At 35.9% G+C, this 27,003-nt stretch overlaps 2 long non-coding RNA genes across 3 annotated transcripts in view; one reads left to right on the top strand and one right to left on the bottom strand.

The window, feature by feature from the left end:
- Window positions 1–19,194, bottom strand: part of LOC147913065 (uncharacterized) — a 64,881-nt gene extending 45,687 nt beyond the window's left edge. For both annotated transcript variants that reach the window (XR_015549261.1, XR_015549262.1), the window contains exon 1: window positions 18,961–19,194. This is a non-coding gene — a long non-coding RNA (uncharacterized LOC147913065). The remainder of the gene's footprint in view (window positions 1–18,960) is intronic.
- LOC147913064 (uncharacterized) overlaps window positions 1–27,003 on the top strand; it is a 318,208-nt gene that overhangs the window by 229,405 nt on the left and 61,800 nt on the right. The gene's annotated exons all lie outside the window — the stretch shown is intronic.

Here is a 27,003-nt window from a genome sequence, read left to right as displayed (position 1 = left end):
TTGGGATGTTTTCAGCCATTATTTCTTCAATATTCTCTTTACCTCTTTCTCTCTCTCTTCTTTTACTAAGACTCTCACAATATGTATGTTGTCTTTTTTTTTGATGGCATCCCAAAATTCCCTTATGCTCTCTTCACTTTCTTCATTCTTATTTCTTTATGTTTTTCAGACTCAATAATTTCAATTGTTCTATCTTCAAGATCACTTTTTTTTTGTCTGCTCAAATCTGCTTTTGAACCTCTCTAGTGAATTTTTTATTTCAGTTATTGTATTTTTCACCTCCAGAATTTCTTTTGTTTCATTTTTTAAATTTCTGTTTTTTTATTGGTATTCTCATTTTGTTCATACACAATTTTCATGTCTTTGTTCATGTCATCCTTCAGCTCTTTGAGCATCTTTAAGACAATTGTTTTAAACTCTTTGTCTGGTAAGTCTGACATTTGGGCTTTATCATGAACAGTTTCTTTTGATTTATGCTCTTCCTTAAATGGGCCATGCTTTTTTGCTTTTTTGTTTGCCTTGTGATTTTATTGTTGTTGACAACTGGATATTTGAATCTTATAATTTTGTAATTCTGGCAATGAGATTCTCTCCCTTCTCCAAGATTTGTTTTCTTTTTCTTTATCTCGTTGTTCTGGGTTTTTTTTGTTGTTGTTGTTTGTTTGTTTGTTTGTTTTAGTGTTGAATGTTTCTGTATTCTGAGGATCAGTCTGAGACAAAAGCTTAAGGTCTTTTCAGAGTCATGGGTTTTTCCTTTAAATCCCCTGGAAACTCCTTCAAGTATTGGAGATGAAACAATGGGAGCCTGCCTCACTGCTCGCACCTCCTCAATTAAAAGCAGCAATTAGCAATCAAAACACACAGCCCTGACATTTGGAGGACAAGATCCTTATCGCTTACCCTTTTTCCAACAAACCTCTCTAACAACATGTCACAGCTCTTTACCATGGGGCTGGGACGTGGAAAATGAATAGCTTCTGAAATCAACTAAATTTAACCACAATTTACCAGCCAAGCTATAAGTGCTCAAATAGACTTCAGGGTTCCAAAATAGTTACTTCAGACAGTTTGTGGCAGTACAATTGTTTTCTAGTGGAATCCTAGTGCTTCCTACTCCACCATCTTCCCTGACATCACTCCCTACTTGGATATAAGTATGAGTAGAAAGATTCATTTGGATTCCAAATAGCCAAGAGTGGATTGGTAAATACAACTGATTGTCATTCACCATCCATATCATTCCCTTCTACTACATCCATGCTCTAGACTCTGAAAACTAAAGGTTACCTTTTAAGACTCTCTTAAAGGAAGGGTTCTGGATAAATACATTAGCTGCATTTTATTTTTATTTTTTTTATATTTAGCAGAGGAAATTGAAGCAAACACTATAATATACCTGCTTTTTCTCTTTTTAATTATCAACGAGGGAATGTCATGGTCTTTTTATGCAGTGTGTCTCTAGTTTCCTAGGTAGCAAATTTAGACTTTCAGTGTCCTGTCACCAACAGTTATGTTAGTGTTGTTAGCTGCAACAGTTTCTTGGATCATAGATTGGGCATTGGATTTGTATTTAGTAGCTCTTAATATTCCCTGTTCCAGGTTGCAGCAGTGTGTCAGCTCTCTGAGGTTTGTTGGGAGTCTTCCAAGACAATCTCATTCAGTGTTTCTGATGATCTTAATAAACACTCATCTCCTATATTAAATCCCTTCCTACTAGCACCCACATGGGATCTGTTTCCTGAAATGAATCTGATTGGCTCATATGTGATAAATGAAACAAATAGATGTATTGTAATCTTTAGAGACAGCACGGAGGAAGAAGTGGTTTATGCCATTGAATCCTCTTCATTCCATGCAAATTATTAACCAAACTTTTGATTGCATCTGATAAAATACTAACATTGAGCTCTATTTCTAGGGATTTTGTTTTTAGATAGTGGTGATTTAGGGCCTGTGGATTTCCTTTCTGATCTAGCTTTATTAGAAACTTTGCCCAATAAGAGAACTCTGCATTGGATATTGGCAAATTGATCCCATGAACTATCATTTTATAAGAATAAATTCTAATTTAATATAAATAGGAAAAATGAGTCACTTGAAGTCACATTACTTTCCTAAAAGTGTTAAATTCTTATTCCAATTTGTTCATTATTTATCTATGCCAGATCAGGAAGCATAGGATTATATGTCCATGTGTCCTGAAATTGCATCTTTTCAAACCTTAGCACAGTGCCTGTCTGCTTAATATAACTGACCAGTAAATGTTAACATATTTTACTACTATCACTATATGTATTTTCATAAATCAATGCAAAAAGCCCCCATCTTCCCATTTTCAGAGTGCGTTGTGTTTTTCACTTGCTTACAAATTGGGGAAAAATGTAGGCTTATGCTAAAAATAGCTTGCTTTCTAATTCAATATTGCAAAGCCCATAATTTCTGCCTAAAGTGTTTGGAGTAAAGTCTGTACATTATAAGCCATTGTATATTGCTCTAGCAACATAATTAGGTTGAATGGTTGAGTATAATTTTATGAATTTACTGTTTGCTGTAATTTAATGTAGGTTATGTTTCATTCTACCTCCAACATCTTCTCCAATTTTTGTGTATGTGTGTGGGCTGAACTGAGTATGACTTTGATCCTAGGATTCATCATTTTTGTTATAAAGAGATTGGTTATAGTGGAGTTTGGATAATATAATATTTGTTTTTTATACACTGCCTTATATTTTCAATTTTTTTTCTCATTTGATCCTCACAACAACTCTATAATGTAGCTCAATCAGTTATTCATTGTTATCTCCATTTTACCAATGAAGATAGCAAAGTTTATACACATGAAGCAATTTACACAAAGTCACACAATTCAATATGATAGAGTCAGACCCTGGCCTTCACCTCCTGATTCCTAGTCTAATGTTTTCTGTTATTATTATACTTCTTTCTGCAAGTTCCTGGCTTGCTAAGTGTTACTGGTCCCCTCGCAACCACAAAGAAAGAAAACAAGGATATGAAGCTCTGAATAAGCTATACCACATTCCAATGCTTTTCCTGCCTTTCATTTTAAAGTTAGGGAGTAGTCATGCATCAGTGTTCTCAGTAGAGGGGGAAAAATAGAAAGAAAGAAGAGAATAATAAAAGGAGAAATTAAGTAGAACAGAAGGTGATAGTGCCTGAAGAGACAAGATTCCTTCAGCTAAACTTGAATAAACTTTAAATGACAGAGAAAGGAAGACATTTATGTAAAACACTTTTTCAAATATGCATATTTAATGCCTACAAGGTTTCAGGTAATTTTAGGTTAAGGACTATGCTTCTGAAATAACATTGTGAAAATTAAAGAAAAAAATCTCTAGTAATGAACTATAGAAATTATCCCTGAAGGTAACAACTATTTATGATAAAAACACTCAATAAAATAGGTATAGAAGGAAAGCGCTTCAACATAATAAAGGCTGTATATGACAAATCCATAGCCAACATTAAACTCAATGGTGAAAACTGAAAACTATTCCTCTAAGAACAAGAACAAAACAAGGATGCTCACTCTCATCACTCTTATTTGACATAGTATTGGAAGTCTTAGCCAGAGAAATTAGGCAAGAAAAAGAAATAAAAGGTATCCAAACTGGAAAGGAAGAAGTAAAACTGTCGCTATTTGGAGACAACGTGATTCTGCATATAGAAAACCCTAAAGAACCCAACAAAATACTGTTATAAATAATTAACGAGTACAGTAAATTTTAAGGGTACAAAATCAACATACAAATTAAGTCACATTTCACACTAAGAATGAACTAGCAGAAAAGGAAACCAAGAAGACAATGCCATTTATAATTGCAAGGAAAGGAACAAAATATCTAGGAATAAATTTAACCAAAGAGATGAAAGATCTATACACTGAAAACCATGACATTATTGAAAGAAACTGAAGAAGACACAAATAAATAGAAAGATATCATGCTCACAGATTGGAAGAATAAACATAGTTAAAATGTCCATACTACCTAAAGAAAAACAGATTCAATGCAATTTCAATCAGAATCCCAATGATATTTTTCACAAAAATAGAGAAAAGAATCCTAAAATTTCTATGTGACAACAAAGGCCCTGAATAGCCAAAGCAATCCTGAGAAAAGAGAACAAAGCTGGAGGTATCACAGTCTCTGATTTCAAAATATACTACAAAGCTATAGCAATCAAAACAGCATGGTACTGGCACAAAAACAGAGACACAGATCCATAGAACAGAATGGAAATCTCAGAAATAAACTCACAAATCTATAGACAGCTAATCTTTGACAAAGAATCCAAGAACACACAGTGGAGAAAGGAAAGTCTTTTCAATAAATGATGTTGGAAAAAATGGACAGCCACATGCAAAAGAATGAAAGTAGACCATTATCTTACACCATGCACAAAAATTAACTCAAAATGGATTAAAGACTTGAATGTAAGACCTGAAACCATAAAACTTCTAGAAGAAAACATAGGCAGTATGCCCTTTGACATCAGTCTTAGCAGTATCTTTTGAATATCATGTCTCCTCAGGCAGGAAAAACAAAAGGAAAAATAAACAAATGGGACTACATTAAACTAAAAAGGTTCTGCATGGCAAAGGAAACCATCTGCAAAATGAAAAAATAACCCACCAACTGGGAGAAAATATTTGCAAATCATATATCCAATAAGGGGTTAATATCCAAAATATACAAAGAACACATACAACTCAATAACCAAAAAACAAACAGCCCACTCAAAAAAAAAAATGGGGAGAAGATATAAACAAAGAAGATATACAGAGGGCCAACAGGTACATGAAAAGATGTACAACACTAATTATTAGAGAAAGGCAAATCAAAACCACAATGAGATATCATCTTACACTTGTCAGAATGGCTCTTATCAAAGGCAAGAAATAAGTGTTGGAGAGGATATGGAGAAAAGGGAACACTCATACACTGCTGGCAGGAATGCAAACTAGTGCAGCCACTATGGAAAACAATATGGATATGTCTCAAAAAAGTTCAAAATAGAAATACCATACGATCCAGCTATTCCTCTACTGGGTATTTAGCCAAAGAACATGAAAACACTAACTCAAAAAGATTTATACACCCCTATCTTCATTGCAGCAATATTCACAATAGCTAAGATTTGGAAGTGACCTAGGTGCCCATAAACACATGATTGGATAAAGAAGATGTGGTATATATACACAATGGAATACTACTCAGTCATAAAAATATGAAATTGTGCAATTTGCGACAACATGGATAGAACTTGATGGTATTATGCTTGGCAAAATTAGTCAGATGGAGAAAGACAATTACCATATGACTTCACTCATACGTGGAAGATAAACAAAAAAATTAATAGATACAGAGAACAGATTGGTGGTTATCAGAGGGGGAAGAAGAGGGAGGGAGGGTTAAAGAGGTAAATGAGCACACGTGCATGGTGATGGATGGAAACTAGACTTTTGGTGGTGAACACGATGTAGTCTATACAGAGGTCAAAATATAATGGTGTACACCTGAAATTTATATAATGTTATTAACCAATGAGACCTTGTCAAAATAAATTCAAAAACATCCTCACAGTGAAAATTAAGATAAACTTGGTTTATTTCCCAATCTCCAAGATTTATTCAATATGAAGGCATTAACATATCAAGCCATCAGGTGAATTCTTTTCTCAGCACACATGTGTTATAATCTGAACTTTCAAATATGCCTTCTTGCCTGCTTGTCTCTCTGTTTGACTGATTTATACTCTCAACGTTTTTCTTCAGGCATCATAAATATTTGGTTCAATCAATTCAGTCCAACAAATGAATGCCTATTGAAAGTTTTCCATTACTCTAAAAAGCCTTTAGAATAAAAAAGACCATTGTAGACTAATATTTTGTCAACCTTTACCATATACGTATATATATGCTTTACTATATAGTACATGCATGTATATATGTAACATATGTTTTATATGATATATATTATTCCTTTTTCTTCTCAATTTTTAAATTTTGTTGTCTTTTTTTTTTTGGTGAGGAAGATTAGCCCTGACCTAACATCTGTTGCCAATCCTCCTCTTTTCTGCTGAAGAAGATTGGCCCTGGTCTAACATCCATGACCATCTTCCTCTACTTTCTATGTGGAATGCCTGCCACAGCATGGCTTGAGGAGCAGTGTGTAGGTGTGTGCCCAGGATCTGAACCTGCAAATCCTGGGCCTCCAAAGCAGAGTGCACAAACTTAACCACTATGCCACCAGGCCGGTCCCTCAATTTTTTAATTTTATATTTAAAATTCCGATAGGAAAGGTCTGTTTGATTATGTTCTAATAATGTTATTTATATGGTCTCAATATATGCTTTTTCATTATGATTTCTTGCCTTTTTAGTCATATCCTATTTCATTCATCTCTTCCAGATCTATCACTTCCCTCCTCATCATAAACATTTGACTGAATGCCTTCATATTCTTATTCATATTCAAAGTTCAACACTGTAAATAGAGGTTTTTGGGTTCAGGTATTTTGGATTGAGGGGCAAGCCTAGCCCCTCAGACAGGATTTCAAAGAATGGCATTGATTTAGAGATGTTACCCTGGTCTACAGACTGTACCAAACAGAACTGAGCAGACTTTGGCCAATGATTCCAGATCACTCAGGGCACAAAAGGCTTTATTTTCAAAAGGAAAATGATAGGACCAGAAAATCCTTGTGGTCAGACTTGCTTGGTGTGTGTTTGGGAAAATCTCTATAGGAAAGCACACTCTAGTCATAATTAGAATGGGGGTGAGCTGTGTAATCTTAATAACTGGAATCATTGGACATACCTGTATCTCTGGACTGCAGCCACACACCTCTCTAGGGATGGCCGCTCCCACTGCATCAGCGCACCTGCTTTTCCAGACAATGCTGCAAACACATTGATGTACTTTTTGTACAGTTTTCTTTACTGTTTATTTTTTCTTTCTTTCCTTCCTTCTTTCTTTCTTTCTCTCTCTCTCTCTTTCCTCCCTTTCTTTCTATCATTCTTTCTGTCATTCTTTCTCTTTCTTTTTTTTTTTTTCTTTAGGCCCATGCTATCCTTCTGTCAGAAAAACAGAATATTATAGGATCCCTATGTGTTTGTTTATTGTTGTTATTATCTACTACTTAATGAAGGAAATCATACGGTATTTGACCTTCTCCCTCTGACTTATTTCACTTTGCATTATACCCTCAATGTCCATCCATGTTGTCACAAATGGCTGGATTTCGTCGTTTCTTATGGCTGAGTAGTATTCCATTGTGTATATATACCACAGCTTCTTTATCCATTCGTCCCTTGATGGGCACTTAGGTTGCTTCCAAGTCTTGGCTATTGTGAATAAGGCTGCAATGAACACAGGGGTGCATGTACCTTTGCAAATTGGTGTTTTCAAGTTCTTTGGATAAATACCCAACAGTGGAATAGCTGGATCATACACATAGGGACAGAGATTGGATTGGTGGTTACCAGAGGGGAAGGGGGGAGGGAGGAGGGTGAAAGGGATAATTCGGTACATGTGTGTGGTGATGGGTTGTAATTAGTATTTTGGTGGTGAACATGATGTAGTCCATGCAGAAATAGAAGTACAATGATGTACACCTGAAATTTTTACAATGTTATAAACCAATGTTACTGCAATAAACAAAAAATTAAAAAAAAAAAAAAAAAAAAAAGAATATTATAGGATCTGTCTTTGCTTTCTCAGTTATGGTCATCTTTAAATCCTTCCTCCCTGAGATTAAAATAATGTTTATGAATCATAAATTGCTAGACATAATTTTGCATCCCAGTAAATTTATATTCAACTGGTGAAATTGGTCCCCCCCAAATCTTGTTGCTATATTTTTATTAATTTTGACTGAAGGGTTGCAGGATTAGCCCACTCTCATACATAGACTAGAAATACGCCACAAATGTATTTTGCAATCGTCCATTATCTACTTAATCAGACTGCCCATGTTGTGTTGACAAAGGTAGAACTTGCATATGTGCTCATCCTTACAAAACTACTTTCAAAAACTGGACTTGAAAATTCTAACGATTATTTTCATGGCTAACATATGCTTTATTCCATAGGTTAGGAAATTGTAAATAAATTTTGAAAATGCTTGCTGATTGAAAATGCATTACTAAGAGAACATTGATTAGTGGAATTGTTGTAGATTGCTTTTCTACAGTGAGCACTTGAGAACTGCCTATTATCTTTAATTGTCAGCTGGGTTCCGAGAACATAGTGTAATATATACATATACAGAGGCAAATTCAGGTACTGCAGCAAAATTACATAAAAATGGGTAAACAAAAACTATCATTTTGGTTCTAAAACTGCTTTACTATAACACATAGATTAAAATATTTTGGAGCAAGGTGAAATATTGAGAACTTTCTAATCCAACTTCTCCCCATGAACACACAGCTCACATCAGATACTCATAAAAACTCTTGTCTTGCGAATATTACAACACGTCAGCCAGCGTTGTAGGCCTGGGATATATAGAAATTAATAAGCAAAGTCTTTTTGAGAGCAGATAAGAAGAAAGAAAAGAACAAATAATCATATGTAGTACAATTTCACGTAGAGAAGAGGCTCCGAAAAAAACATGAATTTACAAAATGTTGGAGAATGACCACAGTGATGCGGGTGGTGGCTGTACTGTTAAGAGTGATTAGAGAAGGCGCCCTGTGAAGAGGCACTAGGTCAGCAGAGACTCAATTACTTGAGGGTGTGACTCATGTGGATATCTAGAGGAAAAGATTTCCTGGGAGCCACAGATGTAAAGGACCTAAGGCAAATATGAGTTTAGAGTGTTTGATATGCAGGAAGGAAGCCAATATGGCTGCAGTGAAAGTGAAGGAGGGGAGGTAAGAAAGGGTAAGATCCCAAGGGGCCTTCCTGGCCGCAGCAAGATGCTTGAATTTTATTTTAAGTGTAGTGAGACACTGTTAAATGATTTTGGAAAAGGGAAATTAATTGCCTGGTATATTATCAAAGATAACTTTGACAATATCATCATTTATCTGTATGAAATATTTCCAAATTTTAAAGAGTATCTTTCTGTACACAGAGTAGGGGGTACGCAGGAATAAAGGCAGAGAGGCTGTTTGGGAGGGAATTTTAGTAACATGGTGATAAATAATTAGGGCATGGACTATGGTGGGATACATGGAAGTACTGAGAAGTGGTCAAATTTGCTATATTTTCTGAAAGTAGAACTTACTGATCTTACAGTTTTCAGGTTTTGAGAAATTAAAATAATCAAAATATTTTTATGTATTTTTGTCTGAGAAGCTTGATGAAGAGTAGTGACATTTACCAAAATGAGGAAAACAAGAAGAGTGGCTTGGGGGTGGGTGGGGACAAGGGAAAGGAAAAAAGAGTGTGAAAATACGGGTTTTGATGTAATCACATCAGGTTTGGGTTGTTTATCCGATTTCCAAGTGGATATGGTGAATAGGTAAGTAGATATACTGTTCTGAAGCCCTGTGAGAAGTTCAGCTGTACGTATAAACTTGGGCACCATTAAATTATACCTGCGTTAGTATACACCTGACACTTAAAGCTGTAGAATTGGATAAGATTATGTAAAGATGAGCATAGAGCGAGAAAAAGAGTTCTGAAAATCCAGCTATGGCACACTGCACACTCTAGCATTTAGAGGGTAGAAAAAGAAAGCTCCAGCAAAGAAAACTGACAAAAACACAATGAGATGAGTTAAGAAGAAAAACAGAAGATTGCAATGTTTTGGAGGGCAAATAGAAAAAGTGTTCCAAGAGGGAGGACTGTCAGGTTTTGACCACATGAGATCACTGGAAATTTTGGCAGGTACTGTTTCAATAAAGAAGTGGTGAGAGTAGCCTGATTGAAATGAGCTCAAGAAAGAATGGGATTTTCTTCAGTGGTTAGAATGAAAAAGACACAGAAGACCTTTTCTCCTAGCATAATAATAAGAAAAATCCAGATAAAATCAAAAGAATACTTTTGTATGTGTCTGTGATGATTATGTATTCAATAGGCAACATTTTTTCAGGTGAGTTGCTGACCTTTAGAGAAAAGATTGGTGTTCTGAAATTGGATGGGGAGGAGACTTGAGGTGGAGGGGAAATGACTGTTTCCCTACCTGCACCATATTTCAGCACTAGAAATGAGTGTACAAGTGCAATGCTTATGTTTAGCGTGAATGTGTTGCCTCATGAGAGGCAGTCACGGAAGACACTAGAAATCCTTGCATGTGGATGGCGCAAGGAGATGTATTCACCTCACTCACGGCCTGTGGCTGATGCTTAGTGAAGAAACTACATTTCCTGACTTATTCATTCTATTTCACCCATTCAAATCCATTTCTCCATTGCTTTCTGTTTTATCTCCTCAGTATTCAAACCAATTCACAGCATATTACTTAATCATTTACTACTGAGGTGCTGTATGGAGGCGGGGAGCATAATCACTCTCTTCTCAGCTCAAAGAGTCAGTAGTAACAAAAGCTAGTTTCACTGAAAGATAACACAGTAACTGGAAGTCATATGCTTACAGTATAATTCAGCGTCAGAATGGTTACTGACTTAGCTCATTTCTTCACCTTCTTCTAACGTGTATCATGTGATTTTGTGATATGTATTATATACTATATATGTAATAGAACTGTGAGTATCTGGTATTTTTGTCTACAAATTCATTGCTTGCATCCGGATATTGAGAAATGATGCAGTGGAAAGATAAGCGTATTCACATGGTTAAATTATAAGATGTAAAATCAGTGGTTGAGACAATTCATTCAAATCCAGAAATTTATGAGTAGTTTTTGCATGCCAGGCACCATGCATTCACGACTGCATTTGAAGAACTCACAGTCTAGTCTGGCAGAAAGATATCTAAATTAAATATTTCAATAGCACTCACTAATATTTGTATCAGAATAAAAGAGAGGTAAATCTAATCCAGTCTTGGGAGTAATAAGGAGTCCTTTAAAAGGAAGTGATACCCAAACCAAATCTTTACAGATGAATGGTCTGGTCCGGGACATTAGATAGGCTTAGAAAAAGAGAGGGAAGAAGGCATTCTTGTTGGAGGTTACAGCATGGAAAAAATCATGGGTCTTGAACCTGCTTTGATCATTTTATTTCCTGCCTAATTCCTTAAATGGCTCACTCTTGACATGACAAATTTAAGTACAGCTCCTTAGTTTAGCATCTAATGTCCTATACTTTTGGGACACAGTTCATTTTTCTAAATTTATCTCATTGTTCTTTGTCTACAAAGATATGTATAATCAAATTTACTTCCATTTACAAGCCTTGCCCTTTCTTGGCCTTTGAGACTTTGCTTGCTGGTGAATGAATAAGAAACAATTTTGTGTTCATTATTACATGTCTCATTTCTACTACTTAAAGTAACACATAATCTTTGGTGAGTCCCCAAACAGCCTTAAAGGCCCAGCCTACTGTTTCTGTGTTATTCATAAATCTCACTCTGTGGCTGGATTGCCTGGCTTAACAGCCACTTCTACCATTAAGCAGTTGTGCAACCTCAGCTAAATGATTTGACCTCTTTGGCCTCAGGTTACTAATTTATACAATAGAGATAATAAAAGTCTCTATCTCAAAGGGATTTTTGGTGGTACATATTGTTACTTTTATTTTGAAAGTTGACTATATTAATAAACATTGAATGAAGCACATAGGAATTGCTATGAACTTTTGCTGCTGTATTTTTTTTTCCTACAGTTCTTAGATAGTGACTTCCACGTAACAGGAAATTAAGGTTTGACAGATTATGTGTGCTAGTTCAGGCTAGGTAGCTGATTTAGGAAGACTGGACAGTGCATAAAGTCAGATAAATCCAGATTCAGATCCAAGCTCTATCATTAATTGATTGTGTGACCTTGAATGTTTCACTAAACCTCAATGACTCAGTATTCTTATCTATAACAGGGGTACAATACAACTTTCCTAAAATGAAAATTAGATGCATTTTTAAATGGAATAAATGAATTAAATGAAAAATTCATCAAATTAAATGAATTTTTATAGTGCATAGGACATCATGACTCACAAATAATGGACACTTAGCAAATAACCTTACCATTGTCATCATGTTTTGTTTCCCTAATAGTGGTAGTAATAATTATTGTTAAGTGATATACACCCTAGAAGACAATGTGTGTGTAGGGTAAGATACCTTTGTAGTCTTACACTTTAGGGTTTGAACCCCAGCTTTAGGAGCTGAGCTTTGAAAGTTATTTTACCTCTCTGAGTATCAATTTTCTCTTCTTTGACAAGTAGATAATAGTATCTATGTCTCAGAGTTTTTTCAAGATGAAATAAGATAGTGTTTGTAAATCTCTTAATACACGATAGGTATTCAATAAACTTTACAGAGTGAATATCAGGGCCCTAGAAACAGAAGCCAACTGATCTGATCTCTACTTCCAAATATACTACTTTTCTATTGGGGTGATTTTAGGAAAATCATTCCATTTCCTTGTCTAAAATACAATATAATTAAACTATATTATCCCAACATTTCATGGTAGATATGATGGATTGGTGCTCAATATTCAGTCTACCATTCTTTTAGCGCACATTTCTCATACTCCAGGTTAGGACTGAATTTATTCTGTTGTGACAAGTGTGAAAATATAGAATAGAATAAAACAGAACAGAATAGAGTACAGTGGAGTAGAACAGAAAATACTAGGGTGCATCACACCTAGTGAAACCTAGTATTGTTTTCGTACCTGTGTGTGCATTTATGCTTGTGTGTGTATGTACATATATGTGCATGGATATATGTGTATTTTGATGTAAAGATGTGTTTATTACAGTCAAATATGTTTGAACAACAGCCTTTTAATATGCCTTCCATTACTGTAGGTACTAGAAAGCTAAATTCTAAATTGTACCAGACTACCTAGTGGCTGGGATTCCAGATGTATTTCAGATTCAGCCAATCCCATGCTGATGTGTGAACTGGACAATATAATTAAGTCAAAGGCTTTGAGGTTGTTCACAATGCATATGCTTTGTGCTGGCAAGCATGGGTGGAGAGGCATTGGGCTTTTCTACATAAGTGTTGAGTCATAACCATCTTAAGTGTTGAAAGGCAAGGCATGCTCTACTCATTTCATGATGGTACTTAAAAATAAACAGGACATGGTTCTTGATCCTGGGCAGCCACTTATGGTAAGAAGTTGTGGGACAGCTTTCTGAATCACAGTTGAGGTGGTATGTTCCTGGAGTTGAAAGTTCCAGAGGTATATTCCTGATTTCCTGCTTTTTGTGGGTCACAGATTTACCATTTCCTTGGCAGGTACATTCTAAAGCATTATTTTGGAATCATTTCTGGAAGCAAGGCATAGAACATCTCCTTCGGCTCTTTCAAAATTTTGTAAGTAGCCATTTCCTCTTTTTAATTCCTTTCAGCTTAAAATAGGTAAAATGTTTTAGGCTATTTGCAACCGAATCTTGTAGTAATAGTGATGGTGCTGCTGGTGGTTTTGATAACGATTGATCTTCCAAGCTGTACTTTCTTCCATCCAACTTAGATGGAGATCTCCAGGTCTTGAACAGGAAGATCAAAGCTGCTGCTTGTTACATGCACAAAACATGCTTAGATCTTTGTATCAGGGAATGTTCTGGACATAGCGATTATTCTGTTTTGTTGAAAGGGCATTTTTAGTTAAATGAATGAGTGCTAAGCAATAGCAAAAAGAATTTGTTTGGATCACTTTTATTTTGAATAAGCATGTAAGAAAGGAGCGGCACACGGGTCTGCTGAGGGCCATCAGTGCTGGTTACTCATACGCTTCCATGGAGCTTTGAGGATTTGCACATTGCTTCAGCTATAAAAGACGGCATTCTGAAATAAAGTCACAGGTCTAGCACGTTTTCTATTATGTCTTTGCACTTGTATAAATTAAAGCTTCCAAAATGGCTTTCATTTCTTTTTAATTTAAGTTTGGTCAAAAGATATACTCTAGCTGAAAGTTTGTAGAGTTCTGTATCAAATTATATTTTCCAGTAAAATTACTATAAAATCCTAAAAATAGAAGTTTATAATAGAAAGTGCCAGTTTAGTTCATGAAAACCCACAAAAACATAATAATGTGAATTTCTTCAATGAATTAGACTCAGTCTATGGCAGCTAAACGTATGAATGAAAGAAAAGAGTGCTGAAGAAATGCATTTATTCTGGAAAAGCCAACACACTTTGCTCCTATAACTATCTTGCTACAAAAAAAAAATCACTTCTAGGGTTTTTGCTAAAGTACATGTATTTTTCCTAATTATTGTTGTGGCTGAGAAAACTGAACACAGGTGGATGTTGAAAAATAAAGCAACTTAGACCATAGATAGTAAAATTGATAAAAATCATAGCATGGTTTCAACTGGCTAGAGAACAGGACCTATTTGAAGGTTAGGTCTTCTAGTTTGAATTCAAAATTTCCTTTCTAAGTAAGTACTTTTACTTATTTAAATATTTAAAAATCAGTGCCTATGAGTTCTCAGAAGTACGTAAGTAATCTGTAGTTACAATTTTAATATGAAATACAAAAACAGAAAAATATGGGAGCAGGAAACTCAAATGGTGTATAATGTTTTTTGGCATAAGATTCTTTTCATAATCTTGAAAATGGGTGTTGAAAACAGAGTGTTATTTTAAATGGATGATGTTTCCTTGTTTAAGTGTCAATGAAATTAGATTCACTTTTAGCGGCAAGAGAAAGGTTAACACAAATGCAGAAAGCTAGTGAGTAGTACATTAACCTTAATTACAATCGATCAACTGGCTTGTTTAAACATTAACTTCACAGTCACTGTTATTATTCTCCTGTGTCAATCTAAATTTATTTTGCATCTATGCTTTTGCCAGATAGTGTAAATGTGGTTGATGCTCTAACGTGGCTTGTTTAACGGGACAGAGCTTTTCTTATGCCATTCTTAGCGCTTGAGCTTAGTTGGTGATAATGTGTTCAGCTGAATAAATGGATCTGTGGTTTGCTAAACATTAAGCTTTATTACATTTTTACTTTTAATTTCTTTCAACATCTTACTATTTTCATCAACATTCTTATTCTCTTACAGTCTATTTTTTTAGAATATCTCATCAATTCTTCACCTATTTCTCAATCTTTTCATTAGTTCTAAGTTTATTGAGCAAATTTGACGAACCATGTTTAGTATGGTGCCCATATAGATAAGACAATGTTCTGTCTAAAAGCACACAGTGGCATAAAAAATTTATTTTAAAATGTGGAATACAAGTATGGAGTTCAGATCACATTATTATGGGAACTGAGGTGGGATACCATACCCCAGGCTGGGGTGAGAAGGAGTTCAGGAACTTCTTCCACGTGGAGCTGACATACAAACTGAGTCTTGGAAGATAAACAAAAGAGGATCTGGCTATGAAATCTCAATCTTCATGGTCACCTTTCATGGACATCTTTTGTGGCCTTCCTCAAATTAATTAATGAGTCTTTTTCAGATTGTTTACAATGAGATTCCTTTATGGTATTTGTCTGCTCCTCTGGTATAGCACTTGTCATTTATTTATATATATTATTACAATATTATAAATTTCCCTTCCAGACCACTACTCATCTTATTATTTTCTGCAGCACCCTGAAGTCTTTTTCGTGATACATCCTGACTAGGTCCATGTGTCCTTGCATCACAGTAAAGCAATCGGGCGCTCTGGGATGAGTGCATTAGCATCCTCTCACATTCAATAGTCCTCCTTGCAGGGGGATTATATATCCCCTCCCTGTGGTACTCAGATGTACCTAGATGACTTGCTTTGGCCAATAAAATTCAAATGGAAATATTCAGAAAGAAGCATTAAGAACGCAAATGCGGTTCATCGTGTTGCCTTTTACTCTGTGTGAAAGGCAGACTAATGCCCCCAATATATCCATGCTCGTTTCCCAGTATCGGTGAATGTGTTATCTTACATGGCAAAAGGGACTTTGCAGATGTGATTAAAGGTAAGGACTTTCAGATGGTGAGATTACCCTGGAGAATATAATCATATGACTCCTTATAGGCAGGGAATACTTACTGACTGTGGCGAGAAGGAAATGTAACAACAAGAGAACAAGAAAGATAGCAGTGTGAGAAGGACTGGACCCGCCATCACTGGCTTTGAAGATGCAGGAAGAGGACAGGAGCCAAGGAATGTACGTTAGTGTCCTAGAGCTGCTGTAACAAATCACCATAAAGTTGGTGGCATAAAATAACAGCAACTTATTCTCTTACAGTTTTAGAGACCAGAAGTCCAAAATCAAGGTGTTAACAAGGCAACACTCCTTCTGAAGACTCTAGAAGAGATACCATTCCTTCCCTTTTCTAGATTCTAGTGGTTGCCAACTTCCTTGGCTTGTTACGGCATCACTTCAATGTCTGCCTCATCCTTACTTCACTTTCTCTTTTATGAGTCTGTTAAATCTTCTGCCTCATTCTTATAAGGGCATCTGTTATTAGACTCAGGACCCACTCAGGTACTCCAGGATAAGTTCGTCCTCTCAAAATCTCTTAACTTAATCATAATTTTTGCCATATGACATAGTATTTACTCTTTTATCATATAAGGTAGTATTTACAGGTTCTGGGGATTAGGACATGGACATATATTTTTCGGGGACATCATTCAGCCCACTACAGTGAGTGACCTCAAAAAGTTTGGAAAGGCAAGAAAATGGGTTCTCCTGTAGAGCTTACAGAAGGAATGCAGCCCCACCGACACCTTGATCTTAGCCTGGTGAGGCCCATGTCTGACTCCTGACATACAGAGGTGTAAGATAATAGATTTATGTTGTTTTAAGTCACTAAGTTTGCAGTACTTTGTTACAACAGACAATTAGGACACTGTGGCAAGACAACTGGCACTGTTCTAGATGGAGGCTGTTCTGCTAGTCTGAGTGGGTGGTAAAGACAGTGTGGAGCAGTTGGTGGCTAGTGCCCACAGCTGATGGACACATGGAATGAGCAATCAACCCTTGTTATAAACTACCTAGTTTTGAGATATTTTGTAACAGCAGGGTGACATACCCTGTCCTGAATGATAAACATCTCTTTTGTTTTTAGCCTTTATGAAGCTGAAAGTAAACAAAACAAAGCAAATAAACAAAAGAAACAGGATTTGAAAACAGGCAGGCATAATCTTTAAAATGGCTCTCCTACTTGTTGTAAGACATTAGACTGATGTCTTAGTCATTTTGATCTTTTTCATTTTTGTAAAATGGAAATTAAAATAACTGAATTTTCAGTTATATTTATGCCTAACATTCTTGCAGAACTATTATTATGCTTAAATAGGCTTATTACTAGTTATTATTCCTTTGGAATGTTGAGTTAATCTTATGCTATTTTTTTTTTTTGAAATTAGTATTAGTTTCACTAGAAATAACCAGTTTCTTCTATTCAATTTACTCTTATGGTCTTTGACATTACTATACTCTGGTCCACAGTAGCTTGTCAGTTTGCGCTTTGGCCATATATAAAGAAGAAGGTCCTGCACAGAATAAAGTAATTCCTAACTGTCTGCATTTTTCCTTGCTTACACAATCGTCTTTCTTGGACCAGAGCCAAAGGAATAGCATGATCATAGGAATTTGCTTCTGTTTCAAATATTTGTTAAGATATCCCTATTGGGCTTTTACCAAATAGTATAGATTCTTGAGTTCACTAATACCTTTCTGTTTTTATAACCCATGGAACTACTTTTCCTTTTGATTAGAAACCTTAGGTACACTTCTCAAGACAAGATAACCTATATGCGATAGCATATTATAATTGGCCTTTCATACTTGTAAGGTTATTGAACAGGTCCATGCCTTACAACCCAGGATGAAATTTTTATTATCATTTCACAAAATATGTACATTATCAAGGACTCAATAAAAATATCACAACAGGGAAAACACAATATCCTCCCTGTAAAAAGGTTGTACTGTATTCTTCCCTTTACAGATACTTTACACATGGTTATACAAAAAAGAAAACGTGAATTAAACAGATTAATTTCTCTAGCTTCCATAAATATTTAAATAGGATGGTTTATATCAAAGATATTTGCTATTTTAGGTGACCCTGATTTTTTTAGATATGTAGTTTGGATTAACAATTTTGTTTTAAAAGCATATCCATTTTTCTAAAGTTTTTAATGCTAGGGTCATATTTATAAAGCACTCATTGTTTTGTTTTTAATGAATACTTTGACTTCTGTTTGTGGGTATTCATGTATATGTACTTATATATACTTAAATTTAGATAAAAATGAAGAATGCTATTACTCTCTTTTAAAAATCTAAATTCAATTTCATTGCATAATATACATTCAGAAGTATATGGGCTGTTTTTGGTGTTTTCTTTGTAAACATTGATACTGATAATTTATAACCACCAAAACCAATAATTGGAATAAATAGAAAAGTCCTCTGATCAGACTTAATACAGGTCATTAGAAATAGAATTTTCGTAAAAGTAACACCAGACAAATCCTGGAGGTAGGATGAAAAGTGGTATTACTGATAAATGGAAAATATCATTTACTTGGTGTTATGAGAGTTTTGGGGATTCGATCGAAGACGTAAAAGAAACTTTCCACTCCAAACAAATGGACTGAAGGTATATTTTATTATATAGAGGATAGTAAAGGCGATAGTCCGCAAACAGATCTGAATAGGGCAAATAATAAGAAGGAAAAAACACCAGCTTCACTGGAAAGGGAAAACAACCACATTGGCTGAGATAGCAGCAGATTCAAATAGGTCATATAATAAGAGGGAAAAAGATCAGATCGATCAGAAAGGGAAACACCAGATCGACTAAAGGGAAATGACACAAATCAACCGGAAAGAGAAACACCAGTTTGACCGAAAAGAGAACACATCAGATCAATTACTTCACAATAAATCAATTACTCACAACATCCATGCCCCAATGCTGGGAGAGTCCTGTCAATCGACACAGCTGGGCAGTAATCACATGTCCTGGGCAAGGTGTTCCTTCCACAGGTGGAACTCTCACCAGGCCTCGGTTTTCAGCAGTTTATATAAGCAGTGATAGAGTTTACATAGCAAGCATTTAGTGTTCCCATGCACAAATGGTTATCAGTGGCATACGTGCACTGAGCCCCCTGGCTATCGTCCCAGCCCAGTAGTTGTGTATATGCATTGTTTACCCTGCTTATCGTCCCAGCCCGGCACAGATGGCCAGTCTGTCCCAGGCTGCGGCGCCCAAACGGCCTTGAAATTTTTACACATTGCAACTATCTCCATGGGAGAAGGGCCAGTTTCCACCACGCAGAAAGCAGCTTTATATTTCTCTTTGTGCTGGTGGCTGTAGGTCAGTGGAGTGGCCAAACATGGCTGCACTCATGTCAAGACACTTGGTCTCAGCAAAGTTATAAAACGTCCTTCTTAGCGAATATGAGATATATTCCTGTATAAACCTCTCATGGAGTTTTCTAATGGGAAAATAGTGACTTGGAATGAAATCTTATTGAAAGAAATTCAATTCTGTATGTCTCCAGAGGAAATAAATATAAACTGAAACATGATGAATTACCTAATTTTAGCATCATTAAGAGGAAACTTATGAACAGGTGGTCGTATTAAATTTGACTTGACTGTTAATAACAAGCTAACAATCAGGATAATTTAATTATATATCAGTAGGTTGCTCTTTATAGCATTCGGGTACTTAACATTCTTCTAGTCATGATTTTTGCCTGTATGTGTCCTTGAACAAGGGTGAAGTGGAATTGAACAAATAATTAAGAGCTGATTGAACATTCTTTGCCAACTGTCAAGTCTCAGTAAACTGAAATGTACACCTAGTATGTACCCTCTGAAAACATCAAACTTTATCAGCTATCTGCACCATTAAAAGGTAAAAAAGCTCAAAAGCCTGATCACTTACATTTTTGCCGTTAGTGGAGGAGGAAAACATATACGGATACCCTCATTATATGTACTATTCATAGTTTTAAAAAAATTTTTCACTCTAGAAACAGTTTAAATTTTCCACAAACAGCAATTCCTCTCTTTTGCACTTGACTCTCTGTCAGCAGCTTCATTTGGGACTGCTTCCATAAGCCGAGCGTAGAGAAAGGTCTTTGTCAGAATGCTAAGCGAGTGTTCTTAGCTGGTTGTGGATTAGGGGAATAATTGACTCAGAAATGGATTTTTAAAAAATGTACAAGTTCTACCCCTGACATGAGAACATTTTCTACTCACATAATGACTTAAAGGGTGAAATTCTCACTGGAGTTAACAATGGCTTTGTAATTGGAAAGTTTAGTCCATTAATATGTAGTCTAATTACTAACATGTTGGCATTGATGGCTACATTTTCCCTATGTGCTTTCTGTTGGTACTCTGTTCTTCTTTCCCTCCCTTCTTGTGGATTGGAAAGGGGGATCATAATCTTACCACCTCTAATAAAGTTGTGCTTCCAATAAACCAACAGAAAATAGAATAGCCAAATAACCACTGGCAATCTAAGAAGGAACACTTTCATTTCTTTATCAACCTCTCTGCCTCATCAAAAAGATAGCAGTGCAAGGAAATGGGATCTCTTCCTCGAAAGTGGGAGAATGTATCTTTGCCTTTCACTTCCAACCCACCCCAATATATATTCTGTGTAGGTAGAATCAAAACTGTGGTTGGCACTGTGATTTGCTGGGAGGGGGGAGGGCTTTCAGATTTAATATTGTTAAAATGAATAGAACTGAATTTTTAATATGGGTGATTCCCCTCTGTGGAGTCTTTTAATAGTTTCCCCTATTCCCTATTTTCAAGCTGGTAGTTAGCTCTAGAGGGTTGGCAATAATCTTTCCAGGGTGGTGCTGTATTCCTCTCACGACATCATACTGAAACCGGCAAACAGTTAGCCACTGATGATTAAGCAGCTAGTAATTCTGAGGGATCGGAATTGGCCACCTCAAAATATATCTCTGCCTGACAGACACTTTGGCCCCCATGCTCACTAACTGATCAAAGGAGTTTGGGATGGGAGGCCTGCCCCCAGAACAGGCCATCACCATAGACATCTCCGGTATCTGGGAGGGTCCATGTTAAGCCCATTCTTAGTTCTGGTTGCCCTTTATAAAAGACATTTACATTTGTAAAGGAAATCTCCATTTGTAAAGGTATCTTCTCTGTACCAAGAAGAAGGCAGGGATGGCCTTACCTAGAATCTTATCAGACCAGAATGTGAGGACTTAAATCTGCATGATAAACTTACCCATTGTTAACTGTGCTGTTTAGGCAATGTGCTATTTGACTCCCATTAGGTTCCTATGAGTAACATCGCTCTGGAGCCTGGGTCACCATGGTAATGGGTGTTTGAGTTATTTTTTTCAATTGGAACACCTTGTCCACTTCAGGCCAGTTGAGACCACCACCCCATCAACTGGGCCCACATAGACATATGTCCGATATGCGACCTTTTGATGTCAAGAGGTTGGAACCCCACCCTCAGGGCATGCTAACATGGCCATTCTGTGAACATGCCTCCTATGAAGAGGCATGAAGCATGACTATGCTTGTGCAGATCATCAATTACCTCATCTCTCCTCACCTCCAATCATTTCAGACCACGTTGCCCCCTACCCCATAAACATCCCTGAGTCCCTAGTTTTGGGGAAGCAGATTTGAGATTCATTTTCCTGTTTCCCCTCTTGGCTGCTTTGTGATTAATAAACTTTCTCTTTCTCTGCAATCTTGTCATCTTGGTGTTTGGCTTTCTGGGTGGCAGGCGAAAATGGTCTTGGTACGGTAACAATACCAGGAATCCTATAATTTCTAATACTGTTTAATTAATCACATGATCCAATTCAGGGTATGACAGGATAGCTAGCAACAGATCAAGATTCCAACTGAGAGCTCTTAGAAAATCTAGATAATTTCAAAAACTCTGTTCAAGTGTATCTAAGACCTATTGAGAGCTCCTGAAATAACCAGGAGCAGGAGGTAAGGTGAAAATGGTGTCACCGAGGAGGGATGAGTCAGAAATCTGCAGCTACTTTTGCCTTAAAGCCATTTTCCAATTTAGGGCTGTGGGAGATCAAGATTTGGCCACCCTGAAATCTATCTCTTTACCTTGGTTGTTTTCTCTAGGGACATTTGACCTCCCCCACTAACTGCCTAAAGAATTTGACATAATAACTCCTTCCTAGAACAGATCTATCATGATGGCTGTAATGATAATGTAGGATAAATGTTACAATAGGAAAGGCACCAACAAGCCCCTCTTATCAGAAGTTCTGTCTCTCTGGCCACATGCTCTGCATGACCGTGCAAGGAGTTGCCAGACAATCATTTACCTTTACAAGGGAAGTCTCCATTTGTAAAGGTATCTCCCTCTCTGTATTGGGAAGAGGGGAGATGAGCTCATTTCTAGAGACTTATCAATGTGGAAGGTGAGGCCTTGGGGCTACATAATAAACCTTACTCTTATTTACTGTGCTTTAGTGGTAATCTCCTATAACTGACTCCCCCCACCCCCAAAATCCTCCTTTGTCATTGGCTGAACATGGTATTTAAGACGAGAATTTCTGCTATTGTGTTGAGAAACACAGTGTCCCTGCTTTCTCCCATGTATACATGTTATTAAACTTGGTATTATTTTCTCCTGCTAACCTGTCTTGTTGATTATTTGGCCAGTCATAAGAACCTTAAGGGAAAGGGCAGAGGGAGATTCTCTCTCTTCCCCCTACAGGGCAGAGGAAAGGAAGCCAGGTTTCCCTTAAATAAATTGGCTTTTGGAGGTGATCAATTTGTTTATTACCTCTTTCAGGGTGCTGGTATCATGGTTGTATGCAGATGTCCAAAGTCATCAAAACATATACATTATATATGAAGATTTTTTATATATTAAGTTTACCTCAATAAAGTTGGAAAAAAACACATTCTAGTCTACTTTTATAAAAAAAGTAAGAAAGAAAGAAATCTGTCAAATTCTGAAGAGGTGTAGTATAGTAGGTTAAGAAACAAAGGATTAACTCTCTTAAAATCAGAGCACAATTTCAGCAGCCTTGCTGTAATAAAAAGCAAGAATCAGACCTCAGGACCTACCTAGGAGAAGGACAGTTCTGTGTACACCATTACGTCATTTGGAAGTTCAGGTGGGTTTCACATTAGTTTCGGGGAAGCACCAGAATAGACAGAAACTTACCACATTTGTAACACATCCCTGATTCATCTCAGTGCATGATTGGATCAGGTAATCCATTTCCACTGTGTCTGACTAGTAAAATGAACTGTGAACTTTCCTGGAAGAAGATAACATCATCTTAATCCTGCTTATACAAGTAGCTGTCACCTAGCCAGTAACTAGATATGTAAATAATATGAACTGTATGCACTAAAGTACAAAAAAAAAAAAAATGAAAACACAGAAAACAGAAATAGCCCCAGACTAATTCAGATATAGTGTTACCAACAAGACTTTACATAACTATTATTAACATGGACAAAAAATAGAAAGATGGAGAAAATATATGGAAAGATGGCTGAATTTACCAGACAATTAGAACTTGTAAAAATTTCAAATGAAAATTCTAGAATTTAAAATATATCAACTGAAATTATGAACTCAAGAAGTGAATTTAACAGTTGATTAGACATAAGAGAATAGAGCATTTGGCAAGTATTCCCATTTAAATCATGGAAAAATTAATAGGAAATAAAGACTTTTTCAGAAAAATGAATCTGAAAGGAAGAAATTCTAGCTGACATGCACTAAGAGAAATAGTAAAGGCAGTGCTTTTGGTGAAAGAAAAATGATTGCAGATTTGAACACAAAAATGTATAAATAAATGAAAAGCAGCAGAAAGAGTATCTGCACAGGCAACTATAATGAGAATACATGTAAAATTAAAATGATTATGAAATAATTATGTAAATTATTGGAGGGGTTAAATAATTAAAATGCGCTAAGATTCTAACATTAGGAAATCAAATGCAAATTTTTCTTAAGAATATAGGAAATAAATCCCAACAACATATAATCATAGAAATTAGAAATGATGAGATTAATCTCAAAACACAGGGACAAATGTAAAAAGTGGATTTTATCCTATACAAAAACCTATTACAGTTTGATTGCTGATCTACTTGTGGGAAGTGTAACTACAATGCTCTTAGAAAATGCTCATAGAAGAATGCCATCATGACCTTAGGGTGCGAAAAGAGAAACACTGATTGTGAGTTTAAACTGATCTTTCCAATTCAAATTTAAGACAACAATGTTTTCAATTAACATTTTATTTTAAAATTTTGCCTCTTTTTTCTTAAGCTGAAAATCCTGACTCCTAATGGCTTTACATTATTTGCTTTATTATAGTTGCAAAATAACTATGCTATATTCTTAGTGAATATGATTACTAAATACGCTTTAAATTTTCTTTGGACTTTTTAAAAAATAAACAGTTAAGTTGCTATCATTTCATTTTAAAGACACTCAAAATGACTCCTCTTTGTGTGCTTCAGCAATCAACCTGATATTTGATGTGGCTCAATTATATTCTTTTGCTTTATACTTTTAGGGATTCTTTCTTTCATTTTTATTTGATTCTCTTTAATTATGTAAATTTTTTAGATTCTTTAAAATCAAAACTACAAAAAAGGCAAATTCAGAGAAACCTAGCTTCCATCCTTGTCTTCTTTTCACACTTTCTTTACTTACAGGTGATAATTTTTTTATACACAAACACACACACATGCATAATCCTATTTTTTAATACAAGTAACTTTTTTTGTTTATTTGTATTACCCTTCCTTTATGGTAGAGTAGTACTACACATATTATTCTGAACCTTGTTTTTTTCAACTTAGAGCATACTCTGGGGATTCCTCCACAGAAGCAATCAGAAACAGCCGAATACTTGTAGGAAAAGAGGTCTTTATGAAAGCTAACAATCCAGTGAGAAATGGGAGGGGTGGTGGTTGACAGAGAGCAGTTGCTGATAGCAGATTTTATTCTACTGGTTTATGTTTACTACAAAAGTGTTTAGTCAAACCAGTTATACTTGAACATTGAATTTAGACACAGCAGAGCTGGGCCCTGGGCAGAACATGGCTGCCTGGGAAGCTGTCCTTAGGTCTCCATTTTCCTTGGAAACTATTAAGTCAACTACACATGGAATGTTGTATCTGCAAGGTGCATGCTAGGAAACCCTGACAATTAGCTGTGAGTTGTCATGTCAGCACTGGAGTCATGACAGGAATGAAATAAAACTTCTGTGCATTTCTTGGAGTGACTGTAAAAAGCTCCAGCCTTCCAGAGTCTTCACATACCAGGAGGATTACATCCGTAGGCATTTGCCTAGTTAATCACTCTGTTCTGAGAGGATAATAAAACTTCTCTGATCTCCTTGAAAGGGCCAAATGGTTACAGCCCAGATTAAGTTTAAGGTTAAGGCGGAGGTTCTAGAGAGTGAGGGGGCGGGGCTCATCTTTCTAGGTACTTATATTTCAAGAAGGAATCTAGTCTTGGAACTCGAAAACCACTCTATGTTGTAAAGGAGGTTATATGGCTCCTCTAAAGACTCTATTTACATTCTAAAGAGTTGGAGTTCTGACTCAAGCCCATTGTGTTTCTAAGGAGAACCTTTTCAGGATGGGAGAAAGATACAGTAGAGCCCCCCATCCATGGTTTTGCTTTCCATGGTTTCAGTTACCCTGGTCAACCACAGTCTGGAAGCAGATGATCCTCCTTATGACATGTCAGAAGGTCAATAGCAGCCTAGAGCTAAGTCACGATGCCTGCATCGTTCCCCTCACTTCATCTCATCACGTCTCACATCATCACAAGAAGAACGGTGAGTACAATACAATAAGGTATTTTGAGAGAAAGACCACATTCACACAACTTTTATTACAGTATATTTTTATAATTGTTCTATTTTATTATTAGTTATTAATAATAAATAAATACATAATTAGTTGTTAATCTCTTACTGTGCCTAATTTATAAATTAAACTTTATCATAGGTATGTATGTACAGGAAAAAACAGTATATATGTAGGGTTCAGTACTATCCGCGGTTTCAGGCATCCACTGGGGGTCTTGGAACATATCCCCCGTGGATAAGGGAGGACTGCTGTGGCTGCCTCCTCCTTCTCAAGCAAAGAAAAGTCAGTTTTCCTCAACCCTCACCTATGGGGTGCCAGGCTACTTGCACAGGACAATTATTCTGGCTCTCATTGTGTTTCCCCAAGAGTAAGGGGACTCACGCACTTATTTTTTACTGTGAAGTTATAATAAGAAATCTGTCTCTGATCCAGAACACTTCATGTGCATATTTAGGGTAATTTTAATAAAAATGAATATTCAAAACATATGTATTACTTCACTTTGGGAATCTACACACTGCTTGTTATAGAGACGACAGATAGCATGCTGAGAAAAGGAAATTGCATGAGAGGTCAATTCGAAAAATGTTTCAGAAAACCATTCAGAATAGCTCATAGCAAACACATGAAGAGCATTTTCAAAGATAAATTACCTTCTATTCTCAAGAAGCTGAAGATTTAACACTCATCGAAGACTATTAACGTTGAATAGATGTTAACTTACTCAACTTCCCTACATTTTAAACATTCATGCTTGAATAATGTGTAATTGCTAATAAATCAGTAAGTCTGATGATGAAACAGATGTATGTCAAAATAAGTAACAATTTAAATGTTATAGTTATCAATGTCTCTGTAAAATGAAACTATGCTCATAAAACTTTTTAAAACAGTGAATATGAAATTGTTTTATGTATATAATTAAAAATATTTGGTGATCTTAATAATTTTTTTAAAAAATAACTAGTGAGAATTTAAGTTCACATACAGTTATTTAAAGTGATATGTAAAAAAGGAGATTTCATTACAAATAGCACATTAAAGGCCATGGGACCATATTACAACACTGAGCTTTGAACACTGAGTGATTCAACCTAGGAAATAACTG

The sequence above is a fragment of the Ceratotherium simum genome, chromosome 31, assembly GCF_057802395.1.
Source record: "Ceratotherium simum simum isolate JZ-2026a chromosome 31, ASM5780239v1, whole genome shotgun sequence".
In the NCBI taxonomy this organism is placed as follows: Eukaryota; Metazoa; Chordata; class Mammalia; order Perissodactyla; family Rhinocerotidae; genus Ceratotherium; species Ceratotherium simum.
This window is presented reverse-complemented; position numbering and strand designations above follow the sequence as displayed.